This window comes from Chelonoidis abingdonii, chromosome 2 (assembly GCF_003597395.2).
Source record: "Chelonoidis abingdonii isolate Lonesome George chromosome 2, CheloAbing_2.0, whole genome shotgun sequence".
Lineage (NCBI taxonomy): Eukaryota > Metazoa > Chordata > Testudines > Testudinidae > Chelonoidis > Chelonoidis abingdonii.
This window is the reverse complement of record NC_133770.1, coordinates 100,525,052-100,550,579: the sequence shown is the minus strand read 5'-3', so window position 1 is coordinate 100,550,579 and position 25,528 is coordinate 100,525,052. Positions and strand designations below refer to the sequence as shown.

Sequence of the window (25,528 nt, the reverse complement as noted above, 5' to 3'; positions counted from 1 at the left end):
AAACATGTATGTGTATATGACATCAACGGGAGAGTAAGTACCCTTGTGCTACTATGTCCTAAGGTTATGGCCAGCTCCCAACTGAGTAAGTTGGCATTGTTCTGTCTGATCTGTTCACACTACAACAACGCTTGATTTTACACACCAGTGGCACGAATCTGGCCCTTTGTTCGTATGTTGAAGGTGACTGCGCAGTTCTTGGCAGTAAGTGCTTATGTCTTTCTTTTTGGGCGGATCTCACAGTAGTCAGTCTGTCACAGAGTGGGATCCTACAACTGACCTTTATAAGTGCAGGCGCAAGAAGACAACAACTATTATCTATCAGATGATAGGAATTCAATAAAGGCCCTTTACTTTCATTGGCTGTTAAGCTATCCCCGCTATTCCCATTTTAGTCTTCTTACACGCTGTCCCCTTACTCCATTTTGTTCTCCTCCTGTGGATGCCCCTTCCCCTGGCTGTAAGTTGTTTTCCAGGGGCCACTGCCCTTCTCAAAGGAAAGGCCCCCTTAAGTCTTTACCAAGAGCCATTGCCTTCTCAAAGGGATGCCACTTGTGCTAAGTGGGACCACTGCCCCTGTTCAAGAGGGTTGTCGTTTATCACTTGTTAACTGCGGCTCGGTGTAGGGTGCATCAGAGCTGCAAGAGCCTATTGTGTTTTTAAGATCCTGCGCATGAGTCATAGGCTCATTGCTTTTGGGTCACCTTATTGGCACAGGACTCTGCCCAGACGATTCTCTGTGCTCTCACTTCAGAATTTCGCTTCCTCCATACACTCCTCCCCTGTATCAGAGGATGCATATCAAAAGTACTGGGCTAACTGCCTGGAGTTTGCCTTTAAAATCAGACATTTGTTGAAACTAACGCAGAAAGGTTCATGCATTGCGCCTGGTCGATCAGCACAAGGGGGTTCTTGGGGCGCACCTTTCTCCGCTCTCCACTTTTACTCTTTCGAGGTACCATTACACCAGAACGTTTTTTGGAATCCCGCCCCACCACGAAGAAACGTAAGGGTTTGCCTCTGCCCTGTTAGAGAAGGGGGCTGCATTAGGTGAGACCTTACTTTGATTAGCCTTTTCTGATTGGTCTCTTTGCTGCTTTTGCCTACGTGCTGCCTTCTTGGGGGCTGGTAAGAACCCCCTCTGTGAAACTCTCTATACTTTTATTTTATTATTTTAGCCTGCTGCTCTGCTCCCCAGCATATAGACCACAGACTAACCTTAGTTGTTCGTCTTTAAAAACCTCTCCTAAACACCGCGGCACTTTGCCGCTAAAAATAAGTTTGTGCCGCTGCTAAGCTTCGCTCCTGTGGCTTGCCTCGGGGCTCTCTGCTATCCAGCTGTGTCCACTGCTGCAGCCACCATCCCCTTGGGCCTATTCGGCTTTGGTTAGCGGTGGATGTTTGGTTTGCTTTGCAGCTTGCAGCCCCTCCCCCATGCCTGCTAGGTGCACGATAGAAATCATGTTCTTAGTCTGATAAGTTGTAATCTTCAATTTTGCATCAGCTGTGGTTAAGCTCAGGTTTATGAGAAATGCTTTGTATGTGCTCTGTAAGTTAGGTTGTTAAAAAATTGTTGTTTGTTGTTCATTACTTGCTAATGTGTGTAGTTCTTGGTTAAGTTACGATCATGATACGGGGGAATAATTTGCTGTGTTCTATATAATTGTGGTTAAGTCTGTCTCCCGCTGCCCTAAACCATCAGATTGCTGACGTAACTGAATCTAGCATAAACCCCCATTGGTTACCCTTTTTTCTTCTAAACACCTCAGACACCGAGCCCAGGTTTAACAAGGTGATAACAGGACTAACCCTTTGAACAGGGCAGTGGTCCCACTTAGCACAAGTGGCCATCCCTTTGAGAAGGGCAATGGCTCTTGGTAAACAACTTAAGGGGCCCTCCCTTTGAGAAGGGCAGTGGCCCTGGTAAACAACTTAACAGCCAGGGAAGGGGCATCCACAGGAGGAGAACAAAATGGAGTATGGGGACAGCTGTAAGAAACAAAATGGAATAGGGGGATAGCTGTAACAGCCAGAAATAAAGGCCTTAGTTGACTCATCTGATAGATAATATCTGTTGTCTTCTGGTGCACTTAAGGTCATAGGATCCCAGCTCTGTGACAGACTGATCTACTGTGAGAATCCCCCAAAAGAAAGAACAAAGCACTTTACTGCCAAGAACTGCAGAGTCCCCTTAAACATACTAACAAAGGGCCAGATTCTCCACTGGTGTAAATCAATGTTGTTCTATTGAAGTCAACAGAACAATGCCAACTTACTCCAGTTGAGGACCTGGCCCATAACCTTGGCATAGTAGACAAGGTACTTAAATAGATTGCCGTTAGTCAGAAATCTGATTTTTTTTCCATTTTAAAAAATCAAATTTAAAATTATTTTATGTGAAAACATTCTCACTATTCCAATATAAATTATTTGTAGGGGAATGAGTTTGCTTTATGTTATGGCTCAGAGTTAAGGTGAAATGGGTCAGGTGAAGTTTTATATGTCAGTTTTGTCATTAAAGGAACGTGTATACACAGAATAAAGCTTGTATATCTTGTTTGAATGACTAGGTAGCTAAGTCAACTGCTACCCCAGGATACCTAGAATGAGCCAATCTTTGTCTTCATTAACTTTCATAGAACTACTAACACTGGCAATTGCCAAAGGGGGGGGGGGGTAGGAAAGGAAAAGGAAAACTCTAACAATAGGGGTCATTCAAATCCCTCTCAATTTTAGAACCCCATACAGTTTTCACATTGTTGGCCTACATAAAGCTTTAAGCTTTAGGTCAGCTACCAGATCTTACGATCTTACGTCTAGTTAGATTACAATTCAATGCTACAAGATAGTTTGTTCATTCTGGTACATCACTCCTTTATCTATTAGGCTACCTTCAGAAACTGAAGACATTGTCACATGTTAAATCAGCCACAAGAGGGCGCATTTAGAAGCCATATAAATAATAGAGTGAATTAAATATTTTATACATGGATTACAAAGATACTTAAAAAGTACATTCCTTTCCGTACATCACTCTACATTATACTCACATGCTATTTTTAGAAGGTGCTATTTTATATATAAAACAGGACAATTCAAAAGGAACTTCTGAATTTGCCTGGGTAAAGTCTGAGCTCCTTAAAATATTTAGACTTGAGCAAGGAAACTGCAGTTTTGTATGCAAATCAAGTAGCCAGATAATCTAGTTTTCTTATTTTCATGGATGAATCAGAATTTTTGAGCACCCCAGAATTTGAGCATGAAATTCTGAGCTTAGGGGCTAGATTGACACTATTTTGAAAGCGTAAAAGATGTAAAATAAAAATGACTCCACTGTACAGCTATATGCTCCCCTGCAGACTGCCATGCTTATCCTCATCAGCAGCCTATGCTATTACACTACAAAATTGCACCAAAAGGAACAGTTATAATAATTATCCATCAAGTTTAGTCCTGTAGAGAGTGAAACAGAAGTCCTACATTGGCTCAAATTATTCCCACAACTACCAAAATTAAGAAAAGAATAAAAAGAAAGTTAAAAAGAGAACATATTGCAATTCACAAACCACTTCCTTAGCTGTTCCTATTGACTTATTTAAAACAATATTAATATTCTGATAGCTATCACCTACATCCTGGGACAGACTAGGTAAAATAATTCTGATATCTTATGCTATATGTTCATGCTACTTATTTTTTTTCCCTAAAATAACAGATCTCTCCTGTACTATAAGATAGACTGTTCTGTACTAATTGTCTAGTATACTTTTGCTTAAGGTCTGGCATCTTATGAACCACATTTTTGATTAAACTGCAGCCACACAAATTGCGGGCACATCCATTGTGAGCACAAGATTCATATTTGTATATGAAAATGGACATTTTCTATATGCAACACCAGGTAACTGTAATGCCCAAAGAAGCCCTTATTTGCACAATTACCTGGTTGCATGTACAAATGTTCTCTGACTGGCACAAGGGTGTGTTTTCCACGCACAATATTGAGTGCATACATTTTCCAGGTGCTATTAAAAGGCAGCCAGCTTAGGAAATATAGCCTAAAGATACTCTATAGCTCTGCCCTTGCAAGATGAGATACTTCATTCTCTTTCAAAGGTCTTTTCCATTTTTAACTACAACATTCCTGTAACTGGACTAATAAGGACTGTAAGTTCAGTAAAAAGAAAGAGGTTGTACTGGCTGAGAGTGCTGCAATCCTGTGACTACTTAGCTAATAGCTAAAAAACTTCTGAATACCCCATATATTCAGTGGTTTATCCAGCCTTGCCCTCTGAAGCACCATTTTTAAAATCTCAATTTAAAATCTTTCTTCTCATTAGCTTATGACAAACTCTCTCTACAGAGCATTTGAGATATGGGATTGAAAGCACATTCTGCAAACAAATTGTATTGTGTTATTTAAGTCATGCATATTGCAGCTAGGCATGAGGCCAGTCCTGATACTGGCCTCTACAAAACAGGTTGCATAAGTATATAATTATTTTTACTTATTAGACTTGCTAGCAATGGGAGGCACAAATGAGACATTGCAATACTGTGCTGTAATTATATGCACTGCATGTGGGTACTACTAGATCATTGCTATTTTACAGAATCCTTCCTTAGATGTCTTAAGATGTAGCCTCAGTCCTCTCACACACGGTCAAGCTTCTATAGATTACATATGTAGCAGAACCACAGTGGTTCAAAGCATGTAACTGGTATATGTGATGATCTCTAAAGCACTCCATTCATATTCACTTACTTTGCTTAGAATTAGATGGAGACAGCAGGGAAGCAGAATTTCCTAGAATTCCTTCTCCCCCTTAAAGGATCCCATTCACCACTTTTCTCTTCTCCTATCCTTTCTCGTTCTCTCTTTCTGTACATATTCACAAGTAGCTGGGCTTCACATTATGGTTCTATCTTTTTTTGCCAGCTTGTATTTCCACTTGCTGTCAAAGTCCATGCCTCTATTCCAAGTATCATTTGATAAACCCTGTGGAGCCAGCTTTCCATTCACATTGTTTTGTGTAGGATGCTTTAAAAATGGTTAAAGAGCTACTTTCCTCCTAATCCTTTTAGAGATAGTTATGCTTATAGATCAGACTTTCTGGAGAGATCTATCAGCCCTACTTATGGGGGCTGAGGAGGGGGAGGAGTTAATTTAATGCTAGTGAAACATGCCAGGTTGTCAGTCCAGCAGAATGAAGTCCTCTACCATAGGAATGGGACCACATGGGCAGCGACCAATCTACCAGTCAATGAACCTCTATTCCAAACCTGCAGGTATCACCTTTAGAAGCATGGAGGAGTGAGTGTTTTATTCGCCATGGACTTTCCTTCGTTCATGCTCCTATTCTCTTCTTTTCATTCAGATTCCAAACTCTTCAGGACAAGGACCATGTCTGTCCTTTTTCTAATCCCTGTGAAAGCAGCAGGTGATGTTAAGGTTTATGTAAGGGCTCAGTTGTGTCTCTTCAGCACAGGCATGTGCTGAGGTGATATAGACACACTGCTTCCAGCGGAGCATACCCAATGCCACACTCCTTTATGGATGTTGCATACTGCCCGCTGTGTGCCAGTCCTCCTCTAAGGTGGGAGGTTGCATGAAGGGAGCAGAAATTTTGATCATTAACAGTTCATCTGTTCCAAACACATATTCCCAAGTTGAAATCAAAGCTATGTGTTTTATAGGAGAAGGGACAGAGCAAGAATGAAGACTGGATCATCCAGCAGTTATCATAATCAGAGGGGCAGTGTTGCCTAATGGATGAAGGACTAGACGGGGACTCAAGGCCTGAGTTCTAATCTTGACTCTGCTAGTGGTCCACTGGGTAACATTTGGCAAGATACTTCATCTCCCAATGCCTCCGTTACTCCATCTCTAAAATGGGAACAAAGGTACTCGCCTCGTTTTAAAGCGCTTTGAGATCTACTGATGAAAAATACTACATATTATCATCATCCCAAATATGGCATAATTGGATAGGACTCCAAACTAACTAAACTGCATGCATATAGACTTCTCAGAAGCAATTTTACTACTAATTCTTTTGGGTTTTTTGTAACATCAAATTACATTGACTCCTTCTAGTATTTAGAATAGCAGGGTATAATCTTTACTTAAATAGGCATTTCACTGTCATTTATAACAAATAATGTATTCAACATGACCCTTCAGTTTTTCCAGAATATTCAGATTGGCAGTTTTACGCTTATACTAAGTATCTACATGAGTGGAATATGATTTATGTCAGAATTAAAGTATAGCCCCTGTTGTTGATAGAGTGAAATTTAAGAAGAGCAAACCAGTCAACTTCTATGTCCAGTTGCTTGTAAGTTGCTTTAAAATATAAAATTCCTTTCAGACTGAAAATTCACACGTGGCCTTTTTCCCTAAGGAAAATTTGAGCCAAATCAGTTGGGCTGTTTTTAAGTTAGAGATGTGTGGAAAATACTCTGCCTCTCCCAGTTTTAAAATTTGTTCCTCCCATTTGCATGTAGCAAGGTAACTCCAAAATGGCCACATTTTAGAATTTGAAACTTGGCAGGTCACTCAGGAAGCAAGTCACTTGAGACAGGCTGAATTACAAGCAATCAAAATGTGGCTTTGGGGCATGTGTCATACACAATACTAAGTGTATTTTATATTAACTGGGCCTTGCTGTAGCTGGACAGCAGCAGCACATGTTTCTGCTGGAAAACACACTGGATGCCTGTCGTTACTGATTTAACTGCACAAGCCTGGTGTCAAAGGCACTCAGGACCACACAGCTGTTGCTTTGCACTTCACAGGATCAAGTCCCTGGCTAGCAATTCCTCCTGAGATCTCTGGGGGTTGCACTGAAGTACCTTCAGCTCCCACTGATTCCTATGAAACCATCTCAGAGAGGGCGCATTGCATCTTGGAGAACTGGTCACCCCCTGGGTGGCAAGGACACACTTTCTAGTGGTTTGAGCAGGGGACTGGGAATCATGTGTTCCAAGTGCTATTCTCAGCTCTGACACTTAGCTAGTGTATGACCTCAGGCAAATTACTCAGTCCCTGGGGCTCTGTTTCTCGATGTGTAAAATGGAGATACTATAGCTCAGTGACTCTCAACTTTTCCAGACTACTGTACCCCTTCCAGCAGTCTGATTTGTCTTGCATACTCCCAACTTACACCTCACTTGAAAACTACTTGCTTACAAAATCAGACATAAAAATACAAAAGTGTCACAGGACACTATCACTGAAACATTGTTTACTTTCTGATTTTACCATATAATTATGAAATAAATCAACTGGGATATAAATATTGTACTTACATTTTGGTTTATAGGACATAGAGCAGTATATACCAGTCATTGTCTGTATGAAATTTTAGTTTGTACTGACTTCACTAGTGCTTTTAATGTAGCCTGTTGTAAAACTAGGCAAATATCTAGATGAACCGATGTACCCCCTGGAAGATCTCTGTGTACCCCTGGTTGAGAATCACTGCGATAGCTAACACAGTGGAAGAAGTACAAGAAAAAATGGTTACTTAGCTTTTTGTAATTGTTGTTCTTTGAGGTGTGTTGTTCATGTCCATTCCATTGTAGGTGTGTGCATGCCCACATGCACAATCACTGAAGATTTTTGCCTTAGGGGTATCTAGAGGGCTGGCTCTGTTGACCCCTTCAGTGCCGTGCTCATGTGCTGGTATATCAGGTGCTGCTGGCCCTACATCAGAGGTGAAAGTAAACCGGTCTGGTCCGGTACGGCATTCCGGCAAGAGCTGGTAAACAGCTGACCATACTGGCAGAGGGCAGCTTCCCCAGGCTAGCAATTTAAAAGGATCCTTGGCTCCTGGCAGCAGCCGGAGCCCCTGGCCCTTTAAATCACTGCCAGAGCCCCCGGGCTCCCAGCTGCGGCCACAACTACTGCTACCATTGGGCTCTGGCGGCGATTTAAAGGGCCCTGCGATTTAAAGGCCCTGCCCCTTCCAGTTGAGCCCCCTGCCTTGCTCAGGACCCCAGCCCTGCGTACCAGTAAGTCCCTTAAGTTACTTTCACCCCTGCCCTACGCCCTCTCAGTTCCTTCTTGTCGACAACACTGACAGAGGGGCAGGTAATGGAATGAACATAAGCAACACATCTAGAAGAACAACTGTTACAAAAAGGTGGGTAACTTTTTTCTTTATCGAGTGCTTGCTTATGTCGATTCCATTGTAGGTGACTCACAAGCTTCTTGGAGGTGGGCTCAGAGTTCACAACCTCACAGATTGTAGCAGTGCTCTGCCAAAGCCAGCATCTTCTTAAACTTACTGGGTCAGCGCATAATGTGATGTGGATGAACAACCGGGTCGCAGCCCAACAGATCTCTTGTATCGGCACCTGTGCCAGGAAGGCTGCCAATGAAGCCTGTGCCCTAGTCAAGTGAGCCGCCACAATTGCTGGTGGAGGAAGCTTAGCCAGCTCATAGCAGTAGCGGATGTAGGCTGTGATCCAGGACAAGATTCTCTGAGCGGACACTGGGTGACCTCTCATCCTATCTGCCACCGCCATGAATAGCTGCTTCGACTTATGGAATGGCTTCAGTCTATCTATGTAGAAAGCCAGCGCACTTCTGACGTCCTCCGTTCCTCATCCAATGCATGATGCTTAGGACAGAGGACGGGTAGAAATATATCCTGGGCAGTATGAAACTCGATCACAACCTTGGGTAAAAATGCCAGGTGCAGGCACAGCTGAACTCTACCCTTGAAGAAGACCATGTAGGGCAGTTCCGAAGTGAGTGCCCTGAACTCCGACACCCAATGGGCCGGCTTCATAGCGACCAGGAAAGAAACCTTCCAGGAGAGGAGTAAGAGGGAGCAGGAAGCCAAGGGTTTGAAGGGAGGATCCATAAGCCTAGACAGCACAAGATTCAGCTCCCATGGTGGGACTGATTCCCAGATGTGCAGGTATAGGCGCTCCAGCCCTTTCAAGAACCGTGGTCATGGGGTGGGCAAAGAGGGACCTACCCTGGACAGGGGATGTAACGTCGAGATGGACCGTGACTGAAGAAAGGGACAACCCTTGAAGCTTAAAATGCAGCAAGTAGTCCAGGATAACCTGCAGCAAAGCCTGCTCTGCCCTAATGTTCTGAGGCCCAATATTTGAATCTTTTCAATTTTGCCAGGTAGGTTGCCCTGGTCGAGGGTTTCCTGCTGCCGAACAAAACTTGCTGAACACTGGCCAAACATACTTTTTTGTCCACATTCAGCCATGCAACAGCCAAAAACTGTCAGGTGCAGCACAGCCAGGTTCGGATGCAGCAGACTGCCATGGTTCTGCAAAAGCAGATCTGGTCGAAGAGGCAGTGGAAGAGGGACAGCTACCAGCAAGTCCAACAGCATGCCTAATCGGTGTTGACAGGGGGACACAGAGGCCATGAGGAGAACTCTCGCCCTGTCCAGCTTGACTCTGTAGGGTACAGACCCCAGCTATTATGTCCAGGACCCAACGGTCTGATGTAATCTGCAACCGGGCTGAGTGGTAGGGAAAAAGGTGGTTGAAGAAAGGTAGCAGTGGATCTGGGGAATTGGCTGGGGTGTCGCTCTTGATCGCGTCATAAATCTGAGTGCTTCTGCACTGCCAAATGTTTAGCCTGGCTACACTGCACAGGTGAGCGGGAGGAAGAAGGGCAGCGACAACCAAACATAGTGTCCCTGTCCCTTCTCCTGGCAGATCCAAAATGAAGTTGCCACGACCTTGGCAGTTGGTGGTGGCTGCAATGGCTTATGCACTGACTGCGGGATATGGATGCCCAGTAAATGGAGGTTGGCTTCGGTGTCATTCATCTCGTGCAGCCTCACATCCATTTGATCGGAAAACGGCCCATTCCCACCAAAAGGAAAGTCCTGAATGGAGGTCTGCATCTCCAGGGAGAGTCCAGCAGTTTGAAGCCAGGAGCTGTGCCTCATCACCACTGCGGACACCACCAACCTGGCCACTGAGTCCACTGCATCCCACGCCACCCACATGGGCAGCAGGCCGCTGAGGTCCCTGCACCAGGGTGATGAATTTCTGGGCCTGATCTTGTGGGAGGGACTCCTTAAATTTATGGAGATTGTGTCATAAATTGGTGTTATAATGGCCCAGGAGGGCCTGGGTGTTACCCAGCCGAAACTGTAGACTTGCAGTGAAGTTTTTCTTCCAAACAAGTCCAGCCGCTTGGCCTCCTTATCTCTTGGGGTGGAACTGGAGTGCCCCTACTTCTCCATCTCATTGGCAGTGGAAACCACCAGCAAGCCAGGGGGAGGGTGGGTATAAAGATATTCAAAACTTTTGGCTGGGACAAAGTCCTTTTTCTCGGCCTGTTTTGAGGTGGGAGGGATGAAGAAGGATGTCTGCCAAATGGCTGTGGCAATTTCGAGGATCCTTTTGTGCACTGGTACTGAGATACGGATAGAGGTCGAGGCTGACAGGACGTTGAACAGAGTGTCCTCCTGTTCAGCCATCTCCTCCACTTGTAGGCCCAGGTTGTCAGACACCCTCCAGTAAGGCTTAGTGGTTCTTAAAGTCATCAGGCGGGCTGGCACTAGAAGGGCCCATGATTGCCTCGTTGCGGGAGGACGAAGGGCTGTTCCTCCTCTGCTAGGGAGGATGGCTTGGGGGTAGGCACAGCCTCTTGAGGCTCGGCCACCAGGTACGCCTCTGGTACCAGGTCTGGGTGGCCGCTGCTCTGTGGTGGTGGCGGCCAACAAATGTACCGAAGGGGGCATCACCATGACTGGGACCCCCCAGGCATTCTAACATTGCCACTGAGCAGGCCACTGCCCTGCTGCCACCAATGCTGGCTCACAAACCCAATCTCGCCACTGAAGTTGACGTGGTGGGCTGAACCGGCCCTTGGTTCTGGAGGAGCCCCCATCCGGAGACCTTGGAGGGGCTGTTGAGGCCTGATTCTGCCTAGAGACCACTAACACCGGAGACCAGTGCCCGGCCCGAGGGGACTGGTACCAACCGTGTGGCAAGCAGGTCTGGTGCCGAGGAGATTGGAGGCGTGAAGGAAATCATTCCTACAGCGTCAGTGACCAGGATTGGCGCCGGGACGACGAACTTCAGGATGACGATCGGTATCAGTAATAGAGGGACTGGCACCTCTCTCTCAGTGAGCCGCATCAACACGATGGCCACCACGATCGTGGAGCCGGTGAATGACGGTAAGTCCATGCCGATCTCGATGATGGCACTGGTGACTGTGGATATAGAGGTGGACAGTGCACCATCATCTCGAGGGATTGGCGGCACTCCATCGCTCCTTCAGGAGCCTTATTAGCTGGCTTGCCCTTTTGGGGAGCCTCAGCCGAAGCCTGAGGCACTGGTAGTGCTGGTTGCGTGGGTGGAGGTCTGTGCTCCTTTGACGCCTGGGCTCTTGAAGGCAGACAGGCAGTTCAGGGCAGGCTCTTTGCTTACTGCTGACTGGCCCTTTTTTGTTGGGGAGCTATGCTTCTTAGACCTCTTTGGCACCAGCGAGATAGAGCAGTGCTGCGTGGGCCCCTGGTGATGGTGGTGCACTTTGCACCAATGCGGAGGTCCTTGGAGACTCATGCTGGGACGGCTTGGACATCAAGCAGAGGGCGGACTCCATAAAAAGGGCTCTGAGCCTAATGTCTCTCTCCTTTTTCGTGCAAGGCCGAAAGTTTTTACAAATCCGGCACCTCTCTCTAACGGTGCTCCCCCCAGGCACTTGACACAGCTGCCATGGGGGTTGCTATCAGGCATAGGCCTGTTACAGGATTCTCAGGTCTTAAATCCCAGAGACTGGGCCATGCCCCACTGGGGGCAAAGTCCCTGCTGGGACCTAACTACTAACACTAACTACTACAATAAACAAACACTTAACACTAAAGATAACTATGTACAAAGACTAATGGCACAGAGTCCAAGATAAGAAAAATTGCAAGTCCTCCACAAGTAAAGAAAGGCGCTCTAACTGACCAGCATGGGCAGTAAGTAGGAACTGAGAGGGCATAGGGCTGGCAGCACCTTATATACTGTGCATAAGCGTGGCATTCAAAGGGGTGACACAGTTGGCCCTACCGATACCGCTAAGACAAAAATCTCCAATGATCACGCACATGGGCACATGTACACCTACAATGGAATCAACATGAGCAAGCACGCAAAAAAGTTGTAACGCTTAATCAGTTACTGAACTTTTAAAATTAGGTGAAAGGTGCTTAGAGCCTCAGATGGAGGGACTGATTTGCTACCATATTGCATCTTGTGCAGACATTTACTTCAGTGCAAAGTGGATGTAAAGCCCTATCAAACTGAAGAAGAGCTCTGTGTGGCTCAAAAGCTTGTCTCTCCCAAGAGAAGTTGGTCCAGTAAAAGACATTACCTCATCCACCATTTTATATTGGCATAAATGATCACATAAGACAAAGAGCAACAGAGAAAGAGGCCTAGGTGATCTTGTTCGAATCAATCAAACCTTCCTCAAGCCTTTTGAGATGCTTTGTCAGAAGGCTCTATAGAAGTGCAAGGTATTATTTAAAGACACAATTGTCTTTGCCAGTTAAGCTTCTGTTACCTAAAACAAACTACGACCTCTGCAGTCTGCTAAATGTTAGCAGCTCTGTTGCTAAAGCTGACTTACTGACTCATTCAGAGGCATTTCCCATGTCCTTTACAGCTTGTCCTGTAAAAGCGAGAAAGAAATTTCTGCCCCTGCTTCAGCTTTATTTTGCTGTCTCCCTCATTCCTTGTTTGTATCAGGCACATGTCTTACAATACGGGCTAAAATTTTTCCCAGACTTCATGAATAATCGAGTTTCCCCAAGATGAGCCATAAGGATTTAAGGGTTTACTCCTGTTTAGTTCAGTCCAGCTGTCGGAAAGGCTAACAGCATTTAAAAAAACGAAACGGTAGAACACAGTGTTGCTGGCACAAAGTGCCCGAGGGGGGCAACAGCAGGGGGGTCCGTTGCCCGGTGTGCACCACGCCAATAAACACACCAGGGTAGAGAAGCAAACACAAGTTTATTTGAGCTCAAATAAGGTGCGAGGGAGAATGCAATCTCAAATCCTGCACACTTAAAACAAGCAGGTTTTTTCTTTTATATTTTAGTTGTTTACTACAAAACTTTTTTTTGCTGACTAACTGATTTTTTACTTTTTTTTTTATTTAGCTGCAGTATTTTTTTTATTTAATTTTTTTGGGGGGGTTTTTGGGTTTGTTTTTTTTTTTGCTGCAAAGACATGTATGCTGTATTTAAAAGTGGCCTTAAAACTTGCTTCAATTTAGCTTCAGTGTATTACAGCAGAGAACTGGCTATTACAATCAAAAAAACTAACTGCTGACATTACATTTTACAGCTTTTAACACATTAGGTTACACTAGGTTACACAAAGTGTTAAACATGGAGGAACAATGGCTCATTGAGGCCTGAGCAGGAGGGCTTTATCGACATTTGTGGTCTTCCATTTTCCCGAGTTACCTAGATTTATGCCTAGTGACACCAACAACTCCCTCCTTTGAGAATACTCAACAAACTTTTGGCTGTTTGAATAACATGCAATTAAGCTCTAGGGAGCTGGAGTGCTTTACAGCAAGCAAGAGAAAAGTAATGACACACAACACCACACCAGTGAGCAGGAGGCGAACAATGCCTTTTTCTAGTCCCCCCAGGTTGGGTAACCAGCTTCAGAGGGAATCAGAAACAGTGGGTTCCCTTTCCTGGGCCTTTTACTGTTTAAAAGCCTGTTTGGCTGACAGGATGTGCTTGTTAATATTTTGTGCGTTTTTTGGGACATAAGTACAGCATTTATTTTTTATAAGGGCGCACACCCCACCCTGGGAAGCCACGCTTCCACCCAGAAAGTGTTCAAATATGTTATTATGATTACAAATTAGATGGTATTTTTGATGTGTTTGTAAGGGCAGTGGGCCAAGTTTGGTACTTAAGATTACTTTAAATGGCCATTAGCTGGTCATTTAGGAAATTTTGAATTTTTACACATATTAGATTTTATTGCAATGCTTTTTTAGCCTTAGTTATATTTAATATTATTTTTTTTTATTTAAGGAAATGCATTAGACTTTAGTATATTTTATTTTTTAGATTTATTTAAACACTTTGTATTTTAAGTTGAATAGAACAAGTATCTGCATTTTAATTTAACTTTTTTGCCTGATTTTAAACCAGACCATTCCATGAAAACACTAAACACAACAATTTCGGCCACAAGACAAACACCACAAGACAGAACATAGAACACAAAACATAATTTTTATTGTGCCAGTAAATGCATGGTACATTGAATGCTGTTTAGCTGGCATTAGTTTTTTTTGATTATTTGAAAGACAAAAAAACAGAGATTTACCCCTTTTGGGCAGTCAGTCATTACTTAAAATATGCAGATACCCTTGTTGACTTCAGGCAAAACAGAGGAATTACCCCATATTTTTTGTATGTGTTTTATAGGCAGCTCAGGTTTTAGTCGCTTTTACCTTATTAGTTAGATAAGTTGCATTAATACAGACGCTTTCTGGCTTGCTTTTGGATTTAAAGCTATTTACAGCTTAAAGATTTTTACCTTAAAAGGGACATGATTAACTTTACCAGAATTTTGATTGTTTTTTACTTTTAACTTTTGCTTTTAAACACTGAAAGAAAACATTACTACTTATAGCGCCCTTAGAGCCTAATAAAATTTTAATTATATAGCACTGTATACATTTTTTAGCTAATTTAACTAAATTGTTTATAGCTAAATAAAATGATTGCAATTTAATAATTTTTTTGCCTGAATTTATTTATAAACATTTTATAGACACCAACTACAGAGTTAACTTTTTACTTTTTTTTAAATTATTTGTTTGTTTTTTAACAGCTACTTTTATTAACTTAAATTACCATTTTAAGTAAGTTTTGAGTATTTGAAATTTTTATGCTTACATTTACTTTTTTTTTTATTACACCCTTAAAAGTTTTTAACCTGTTTTTTAATTTTTTTGTTTGTTGCTTGCCCGCCTGGGCCCGATTTTGCTTTTTTTTGTTGAACTGTTCCTTCCATGGGCACCAACTTGTTTTACTACCAGTTTAGCTAGGAGGGTGGGCTTTTTAACTAGCCCCCACCCCTCCTGGTCTCTTCCCTTAAACATTCTTACTCACAAGACTACCCGAGTCCTCCCTCGTGTGGCTTGCCACCTGGATAAAAACACACGGCCCATTGGGCAAAGGCCATTTACTTAACATATAATCTAAACCCCTTTAGAAGGTTTACCCAGAAACCCACCCATCTGTCTGCTGACACTTAAAACAGAAAAGAGAATTACACAGAAAGCAAAGGAAATTACAGTCTAAGCCAGGCTTTCCCACTTCTATACACTGACCGCTACAGGGGACGGGACAGAAGGATCTTAATTCAATCTTAGAGCTTTCTTGCACACATGGCTTTAACTCCGAGGAATTACGAACGAGAGGTTCAGTTCCGCTCACACTCCTAATGTCCAAATGAACGGAGCAGAAAAACAACAGTAACTGGTTAAACAGAACAGAACAAAAACCAGATAGCGTTTCCTTATTCTATAAGGGCTCACTTTTACTTATGCAGCTCTTGACATACAACACCAACAGTACCAAGCAAAGCAAACATAAAATAACAAGGGTAAAACAAATAGATGGTGTAAATTCTGCAGGGCTCCCCCCCTTTTAATTGCTCACCAAACTGTGACAAATTTTTGTTACCAATTTGTCCCTCGTGTCAGGTGATCAGGCTGACACTACAGGATCGTTGGGGAAGGATAAAGAAAACACACCATATAACTGAATTTTTTTTAAAAAACTCCATTAATAAAATAATAAAACAACAACAGAGAGTGTTGGGAATGCTCCCACATCACTCAGGAAAAACATTAATGCCCCAAGCCCTAAGCCCCTCTTTTATACTCACACTTGTACGTCCAGACTCGCCACTTCTGTGTTAATGTCAGATGAAGGGGGAAGATGGACAGAGAGATTATCCTGTATACGCTTGTCCAGAATTTCCAACATGCTCGCTCTTCGGAAGGCTGTTTTTTACACCTGGAATCTCTGCTCGGCGTCCTTCTTTCAGAGATTCCAGTCCAGGTCGGCTGCCTGTGTTCTTCTTGGTGTCACCAAGCACAACCGGCTCCGCAGGTCACAAAGGCACACTGTTGGATCTATGGACAGGTTTAAGCTTTGCAAATGTAATCTCAGTTCTGTAACTTTGTATGCCTTGGTTCGCCTTTGTTATGTTTTTTTCCACAGCCAAGCTGGGTGCTGAAAGCAGTTTTCTTTGCCTTAGCATAGTCTGCTCTTGATTCTTGGACCTTGACGCAGAGCAACTTTTTTTATCCCGCCCAAACTGGATATTTCAAATTAACCCCGTTCCTTTCCTCAATAAACAAATTTGCTCACGTTGTGTTAGGGCTTTTGGAGATAAATGCTCTCCTTAGATTAATGATTAAATTAAGTACCTTCTAGTAGCATTTTTAGAATGGATGTCACGCGTGTAAATATTCCAATTTCTCTTAAATACCATGCAGGTTTTGATGGAACACAATGTACGCTACATGTATATGCTGGGGTACTCTTAGGGGTGAGATGGAATGTTCAGCTGATCCCCACCATTTTCCACACACACAGGGGAGGGTGCCCTGTCAGCAGCTGCGGTTCTAACTTAAGGATTTTTTCTACAGGTACTACCACAGGAGAGGTAACGAGGTATGGCCCGACCCTCCTACAACCTCCTTCAGCAAAGAGCGTCGGCAGTCTCTGGCGAGACGGGCGCTTATCTGATTGCATCCAGTGCGATGATCAGACTGTCAGTAGGCCCCACACGGAAGGAAAGGGAGAGGGGAAGATGGGGTACACACACTCCTAGACCCAGGTGCTTCCCCATGGACGATGCCAGGCAGTCAGTCCACCAGGGTCGGACCTCCTAAAGATCACCAGGTCTCCGCTAGTTACCGGGCTTGCGCTTAGAGTTAGTCCTGGTCACGCGCTTTCGCTTCACAGGGTACTCTGGGATCTTCCGTAACAGTCACTCACACTTGGCCCCCAGTACCCTTCTGCGATCTGATCTTGCTTTTTAGCTACAACAGGGAGAGCGTGCCTAGGATTAGGGTCTCCCCTTTCTAGACAGGTCCCTCCTTTTCCCTGCACTTTTCCTAACCTGCTTTTGACTCCTGCACTCACCAGACAGGAGGAAAGAACAGGGTACAGTTGGGGGATTTTTTGTTTGTTTGTTTTGTTTTTTTTTACAAGAGCTTTTTTATACCAAACAGCTTTAGAGCTACATGTTCATGACAAAAACAGGGTAATTGGGTGTACTGTAATTTATGATCTGAGCGGGCCATTTTTTCTGACCCTCCAATTGATTACAGAAGCCAAAGTCCACTTACAAAACCTTTTTAAACCTATTCTTGGTTAAGGTTCGAACAACACTTTCTAATTCTCTAGAATGCATTCTAGGGGGGTACACCTTGCCTTCCTCGCCTTGCTCTGCCCCTGCCCCATGTCGCAGGTAGACTCTGGGCATCCCCAGGTACTGACAGAGACAGTCCAGACACCCGGACTGTTCCTACCTTATCCAAGGGACCGGTTCCACACCGTCACCCAGGACCGGTTCCACACTGTCGCCTGCAGCTGCTTCTCCACTACTCGAGCGCGTTGCACTGTTGTGCCCTCCGAGGTCAGCCAGATCGCGTCTCTGCCGAGGCCTCCGGTGAAGTCACCGGTGTGCACTGGGCATCGGTCATCGCTGCGACCTGTTGACCACCAGGAGGGATCCGGGCAAAGCTAATTTTAGCCTCGAGCCCCACGTTGGGCACCAAGAACTGTCGCCGACACAAAGTGCCCGAGGGGGGCAACAGCAGGGGGGTCCGTTGCCCGGTGTGCACCACGCCAATAAACACACCAGGGTAGAGAAGCAAACACAAGTTTATTTGAGCTCAAATAAGGTGCGAGGGAGAATGCAATCTCAAATCCTGCACACTTAAAACAAGCAGGTTTTTTCTTTTATATTTTAGTTGTTTACTACAAAACTTTTTTTTGCTGACTAACTGATTTTTTACTTTTTTTTTTATTTAGCTGCAGTATTTTTTTTATTTAATTTTTTTGGGGGGGTTTTTGGGTTTGTTTTTTTTTTTGCTGCAAAGACATGTATGCTGTATTTAAAAGTGGCCTTAAAACTTGCTTCAATTTAGCTTCAGTGTATTACAGCAGAGAACTGGCTATTACAATCAAAAAAACTAACTGCTGACATTACATTTTACAGCTTTTAACACATTAGGTTACACTAAATTACACAAAGTGTTAAACATAAAGGAACAATGGTTCATTAAGGCCTGAGCACAAGGGCTTTATCGACATTCGTGGTCTTCCATTTTCCCGAGTTACTTAAATTTATGCCTAGTGACACCAACAACAGGAAGACAGGACATACATCTCTTTTGTAAACTGCACTTCCCCCCACCCCCCGCCACACACACCTCTTTTTCCCTCCTGTTGGTGGCAGCCATTTTGATGAAAAGTGAGAGTCTTTGTGACAGACATGTATGGAAACCCAAAGGAAGAGACCGAACAAATGTGGGGCCTGGTGTAGCAGGGACTTCAGGGCCAGGCAAAGGAAATGTAGAGTTCATTTCTGTAATGTGGTGAGCCTCCGCACTGACTTCACTGGGAGCTGACGAGACTCAGCGGTGCGAGGAGTCGATCATCACCTTGCAGGATCAAGCCATTCAAGTTTAAAAAGTGCTTCACAGTTAAAGGGCCATGCTGGGGGAAAATGTTACGGTGCCCTGTCCCAGCAACAGTTCTGACAGCCATTGTCTCCACTTGGGTATGCTCTGGGGAGCACAAAGGGAAGACAACTCTTTCTTCGAAGAGATGCTGCACATGCTTCCCTAGGTTCTCACCCCAGTGCAGAGGGAGCAAGACCATGGCAGTCCTGTTTTAGGTGCAGCTTCCCAGAATCTTGTGCTTAGGGCAGTGAAAGGCCATATTGTCCCCAGCCTCTGAGCAGGGACATACATGGAAAGGAAGGGATGCGGTTCCTCTTCTCCCCTTGCAAAGTCACAGAAGATCAGACACAATCCAGCCCCAACATTATTGTTGGGATCATTATAGCAAACGATTATGAAAGCAGACAGATGTTTTTATGGTTTCTTCGACTACACTCTCCTTCTGACATTATTGCAAATACAGTATTATTATTTTAAAGCAAGCTGGTTGTACCAGGAGTGGCTCAGGAACACCAGTCAGAATAACACTATTTTCAAATCACATTCCACCGACTATTCAAGGTGACAAAGCTTATTTATTGGCACTTAGCTGCTAAGGTTACGGATTCATTAGCAATACCACCACTACCTAGATGGGAATACTTCTTACCTTTGAAAATGTTGTGCTAAGCAGAGCACCAGCAGTTTTTTCTTTCATATGGAGGATAACAAATGCAAGATATGCTTCCAATCATGATTATTGGTTCCTCACTGCTATTTAAGAAGGTTACAAATCACAAATGAATAATGCCTTAAGGCCAAAATTCTCAACAGTGGCGAGAGATATTGGCTACCTCAATGTTTGGATGAGACAGCTTAGACCTGATTTTTGGATGTGTTGTGTTCGTGAGGTCTTCAATTGGGAGTTTTGGGTGCTCAACACTTTTGAAAGTCTGGCCCAAGGTGCCTTGAGTTGGGCGCCTAAGAACTGAGGCACACAAAATCTGAGGGCACCTTTGAAAATGTGATTGCAAATAACATGAACATTGAAAACACAGCTCAAACAAATGCATGCAACCTTACAGCACTTACAATCAGCGGCCTCAACCATGTTAAAACTTATATACCAGCTGAGTTATGTAACACTATGTGTGGCATTCAAGCTCCTGGTGCATTTACCAAGAACACAAGTAATATGGCACCTCTGGCATGTTTAGAGACCTATGGGGCTGACCTGAGAGTCATATTGGCATTTAAAAAAAAACACACAACCTGATCTACAGCAATTTAACAATCTGGCTGAGTTCCTGTACAAAACACTTTATACCAAATGCTACCAAATCCTTATTCATAGTAGATAGACAAATGTATAGACTATGGGCCAAATCATTCTTGGCTTATTCACACAAATAGGTTCACTGAAAACAATGAAAGTTGTAAGACATACAGAATTTGGTTCTCTCTGAATGAAAACTCATCAAAAGGGTTATGCTGCTGGAGTAAGACAGTGGACAATACTGTGGTTACCACTTTGGTACCATTGGAAGAGTGCATATTCTAACACAGAACACATTATTCTGTAGCCCTGATCTTTCCCCCTCATTCACCCCTTCCTATGCTTCACCGAAGTGCCAAAGCAGAATCTTTTAGTCTGAGTAGCAATAAACCACCCACCAGGTCATAGTCTGCTCAGGTGTTAAGATCATATGAATGTTATTCACATGCTAAAGTTCAAAAGAGCCTGGGAACAATTATAACAGTTTAACAAAAGCATGGTGCACAGGACCACCTTATTCTCTATTCAAATATGAAAATGTATTTATTCCACAGCTATGCATTTCTAGAATTTGGGTGCCTGGAATTCTGGAGCTCTTGGTTTTCCTAGACCATGCTTGGTGTATACGTCACCACTGTCTAGATTCTGAGCTCTTCATGGACGAGAATTTGTCTTTATGCTTCTCTGTAAAGAACCTTACCTACTTCCAGCACTCTAGAAGTAATTAATAAGGACACAGAGGTGATGATTTAATTAGCCTTTTCCATCTCTAATTTCTATGAACCTGGGATTTAATTTGTATGAAAAGTCTGTCCTCTACATATTGACATGTGCCCTTAAGAGTGAGCATACAAAAGAATTCTGCTGATTCATAAAGGCATATTGTTCACTCTTTCAGCTAAGTGGGCAGTACTTCTGAAAAATGTCAATAAGTTAGCTTGATGAAAAGTAAAAGAGCAAACCAGAGTGGTTTCTAAATCCACCACCCAATGCCAGATTAAAAGTCCTCCAATCCCATTCCTGTATTGCCATGTTCTACTGGCAGAGGTGTAGACTTTTTAAAGCGTGGGGGGGGGGTCTCCCCACAACTCCGCCCCAGGCCCCATCCCCACTTCACCCCTTCTTCAAAGGCCCCATCCCCACCCTGACTCTTCCTGCCCCCTTCGCCTCCAGCGCCTCCTGCACGTCATGGAACAGCTGATCGCGGCGGGCAGGGGGAGCTGATCAGTGGGGTCACCAGAGAGGAGCTGATAGGAGGGCTGCTAGTGGGTGCTAAGCACCCATTTTTTTTCCCCATGAGTGCTCCATGGAATCGGTGCCTATGTCTACTGGAGTCAGTGGAAAATTGTTTAAATACCAGAATAATGGCAGTAATAAGGCTTAGATCCCGTAACAGGATCCACGCACCAGATCCCTGCACGGAGCCCCTTGGTCTTCAGTGGATTAGCTTGGAGGACTGGGGCCTATGTTTGTCCATAAAGCACCTTATATCCTGCACCACACCTTTAGCTCATCTGTTCTTACTCTAGGTTTCTTGGGTTTTCTCTCCTTCTTTAACAATCTTATATTCTCCCTTTAGCTTTTCATCCATGGGAGGGGGGAAAGGGAGGAAGGAGGAAGAGAAAAGCAGGAACAAAAATAAAACCCCTATGAGGAAAGGAACAAATTATTTAAAAGTGAAAACAACAGCAAAAGACAGAACACCAACTGGGAAGTGGTAGAGGGCAGGGCTCTTTACAGAAAAGTGCAACCCTTAATTTGGAACTTAATGTGTAGTTACCATGGTAACGGGAACATTAAACATGTCTTAGGTGGCTGAACTATTTGGTTAAAACATATATATCATTTAAAAATAGAAATTCCTTTCCCTGTATTCTTAGAAAAAAAATTTTAAAATCTAATTTATTCTTCATTATATTTGCCTTTTTTAAAAAAAAAATTGATTCCACTCAAAAAATGAGACCAGACTGGTCAGTTTCATATTTTTTCTACAAAACACGCTGGCACTCTACACCAGTGGTTCTCAACCTATTTGCCATCGTGGGCCACATATATAGCTCTCTGTGTGTTATGTGGGCCAATCCACACAATATATATACTACCTGTATGGCCCTGAGGCTGTCACATGGGCTGCAGCTGTGTGCTGATTGGGCCGGAAGCTACCCACGGGTTGAGAACCACTGCTCTACACATATGTCAAAGAGTGACATTTGGTGCTACCAAATTCGTGGCCATGAAAAACATGCCACGGACCGTGAAAACTTTTGTGTGCTTTTACCCTATACTACACAGATTTCATGGGGAGACCAGCATTTCTCAAACTGGGAGTCCTGATACAAAAAAGGAGTTGCAGAGGGACGGTTGCAAAGTTATTTTAGGGGGGTTGTGGTATTGCCACTCTGACTTCTGTGCTGCCTTCAGAGCTGGATAGCCAGAGAGCAGCTGCTGTTGGCTAGACACCCAGCTCTGAAGGCAGCACCCTGCCAGCAGCAGCACAGAAGTAAGGGTGGCAATACCATGCCATGCCACCCTTACTTCAGCACTGCTGCCTTCAGAGCTGGGTGGCCGAGGGTCCAGCTCTGCAGACAGCAGCACAAAAGTAAGGGTGGCAATATCATGCCATCCCATTCTTACCTCAGCACTGACGCTGGTGACAGCACTGCCTTCTGAGCAGCAGCCACTACTCTCCAGTCACCCAACTCTGAAGGTAGCGCTGTCGCCAGAAGCAGTGCAGAAGTAAGGGTAGCAGTACCACAACGCCCCCTACAATAACCCTGTGACCCTCCCCCCAACTCCTCTTTGGGTCAGGACCCTTACAATTACACCACTATGACATTTCAGATTTAAATAGCTGAAATAATGACATTTTTTAAATCCCATGTCTGTGAAATTGACCAAAAGGGATGACGAATTTGGTAGGGCCCTAGACATAGACCATGTTGTATAACATTTTTAGTAACTTTGAATTTTTAATTATGTTGGTTATTTCTCTGGCTACAATTTTATAATGTATTATCTGTTGCTTTTTACTTTGTGTGGGTTATAACTCTGTATTCCGGATGTGTGAAATAAAGAGTCGACTTATTTTCTTTTTCCATCATATTTATCTAAGCACACCAAGAAGATATGCAAACCCATATTTATTAATCTTGGTATTTGTGCTGTTCAGTGTTAGCATCTGTAACACAGAAGCAGGACAGGGCACCTGCAACGCCCACTGCCTCTCCTGGCATCAGGATATTAATCTGGCACTACATAAGGTGAGCTAGTGCAGTAGTGTTGCAAGTCTCATATTGTAGTGCTGTCTTCTGCCTTTCGTACCTGTTGACAATCTGTTCAATAAGCTATTGGCCCTAGTTAATACTAATTAGCTATCTGGTTTTGGACAACTGCTAAGGTAAAGCGCAGTTATCTAGTCTGGCCCTTGGGATATTTCACAAAGGCGCCCAGTCTCCGTGTTTTCTGCCTCTAAAGAGGCGACAACCCAAAATCAAAGTTCTGAATATAACACCTACATAACCTATGTAACCAGAGAAAATAAAGACTTTACCTCTATTTCTTCCAAAGGTAGTCCAGAAAAAAATTATTTAGGCCTCAGTCCTGCGAAACTGTGCATGCAAGTTATCTCACTGAAGTCAATGGGACTTGCTACTCGTGTGTGTAAGCATTTGAAGGGGCAGGGCCTTACAGTGTAACCTGGGATGGATGTTGGTGGTAGTGAATGCACATACTGTGAGGGGATATACCACTTCTCTCAATTTAAATAGAAAGTAGAAGCAAAATGGCACATATTTTTGCTATCTAAATCTGATTTTTATGAAGTCTTTGAATTTTAGCTATTGAATGTATTTTTTAAAAAAGGGGAGGAAGATCTTGTGACTAAAGCATAGGACTGAGAACTAGGTCTGTATTCTGTTACTGACTCTGTCAAAGACTTCCTATGTGGTGTCAAGTGTGGTATTTAATGTCTCTAAGCCTCACTTTCTTCCTGTGTAAATTGGGGAGCTGCCTTCACAGACATATTGTAAACCTTCATTTATTAATGTTTTGTGGCATACTTCGAGATTCTTGAGCGAAAGGGTCAACCAAAGTGCAAATCAATATAAAAATGCCTGTGCATATTCTTTCTACGTTCCACTTAAGTTTGAGAATGTAATAAAAGAACCACACTTCACACAGCTAGATGGCTTTTCATCTGACGATCTCCCAGTGCTTCACAAAATAAGTTAAGCCTCACAAGACTGAGACAGGGTAGTAGTATTATCCCCATTTTACATATGGTTAAGTATAGAGGCAGTAAGGTTAATTTGTCTGATTTTCACTTATGCTAAGCACCTGCAGCTGCCTCTGACTTCAAGAAATTTCTGGGACTTCAGCAACTCTGTGGCCAAGATCAGATGCTACTAAGAGGAACAGAACCCAGGAAACTTGACTCACCACATCCTATTCTAACTCCTAAATCACACTCCACTTGTTCTCTGTGATACACTCTTTTAAACTACTTACTATGAAAGATAATATTCCTTTCCACTGGATCACAGTTTTTCCAACCAAGCTCACGCTCTATCCTTTTTAAAAATTACCCTGTGTGTTTTGGTTTCCTTTTTGCAGTGTGCATGAGGATTACAAAAGTTCAGAGCTCTGGTTTTAGCCCTTTGAATTGCTAAGTTTTGGTGGCTGGGATAAAATAAGCAGCATGGGCTACACGAATAGCCTCCAAGCCTCCCATCCAAAAACCCAAACATGGAACACTATATGGTGGCAATGGCAAACAATTTTGGGGAGGGTAGGGATGGCATAATCAACCAGCAACAATCCCCAGCATCCTAAGGATGTTAAGGGGCCTAAATTAACGCTGCCACCCGCTTTAGTTAACCGAGGGGCGAGATCTTTGCTTACCCCTCTGTAGTTCCCTCCAGAACCCGCTTACACAACCAACTCTCCAGCTCCAGCGTATCAGCGTGCGGCTCCCACTCTCCCCTTACACAACCCCTGCTGCCAGCGAGGCACCGCCCCCTTCACAGGCGTCTGAAAGAAGGAAGGGCGGGCTGAAAGGATGAAGCGAGACGGTGACATGTTGGCTAGGGGCCAGCGAGGGAGAAATCGGTGCGGAACGGGGACAAGCGGAATCACTTCAGCAGGGGCTGCTGGAAACCGCTGCGCTCTGGGACTCCTTTAAGTTGCAGAGGAGACACTGTGTGCAAGGGAAAGGCACGTGGGGGGTGTAGCTGACGGGTCCGAAGGAAATGGGAGCATGAACACGCCCTGCCCAGCTTAGGCTGGCACATCCTCCCGGTCAACTGAGCAAACTCAGCCCTGTCCTGCATTGTGCTGGCATGTGCCTTCTACAGGAGCCTGTGCAAACCCAGCTGGGCCTTGCAATGCCTGACCCAGGCTGGCTGCAGGAACGCTCTACAGTAGCCTCTGCAAGCCTAGTTCTGCAATGCCTTACTCAGGCTGCACCTGCAGAACCTGCGCTTGCCCACCCTAGACAGTGGTGCCAGTCCACGGGCACCTGAGCAAAGCCAGCAGTGCTATTGCTG

General features: G+C 44.1%; 2 protein-coding genes across 2 annotated transcripts in view; both read right to left on the bottom strand.

Moving 5' to 3' along the window:
- VOPP1 (VOPP1 WW domain binding protein) overlaps positions 1 to 24,945 on the bottom strand; it is a 201,796-nt gene extending 176,851 nt beyond the window's left edge. Inside the window, exon 1 of the mRNA XM_032793479.2 lies at positions 24,885 to 24,945. The gene's annotated coding sequence lies outside the window, so the exon portion shown is untranslated. The remainder of the gene's footprint in view (positions 1 to 24,884) is intronic.
- BLVRA (biliverdin reductase A) overlaps positions 1 to 24,969 on the bottom strand; it is a 52,318-nt gene extending 27,349 nt beyond the window's left edge. The window contains exon 1 of the mRNA XM_032793474.2: positions 24,885 to 24,969. The gene's annotated coding sequence lies outside the window, so the exon portion shown is untranslated. The remainder of the gene's footprint in view (positions 1 to 24,884) is intronic.
- Positions 24,970 to 25,528: the final 559 nt, after the last annotated feature.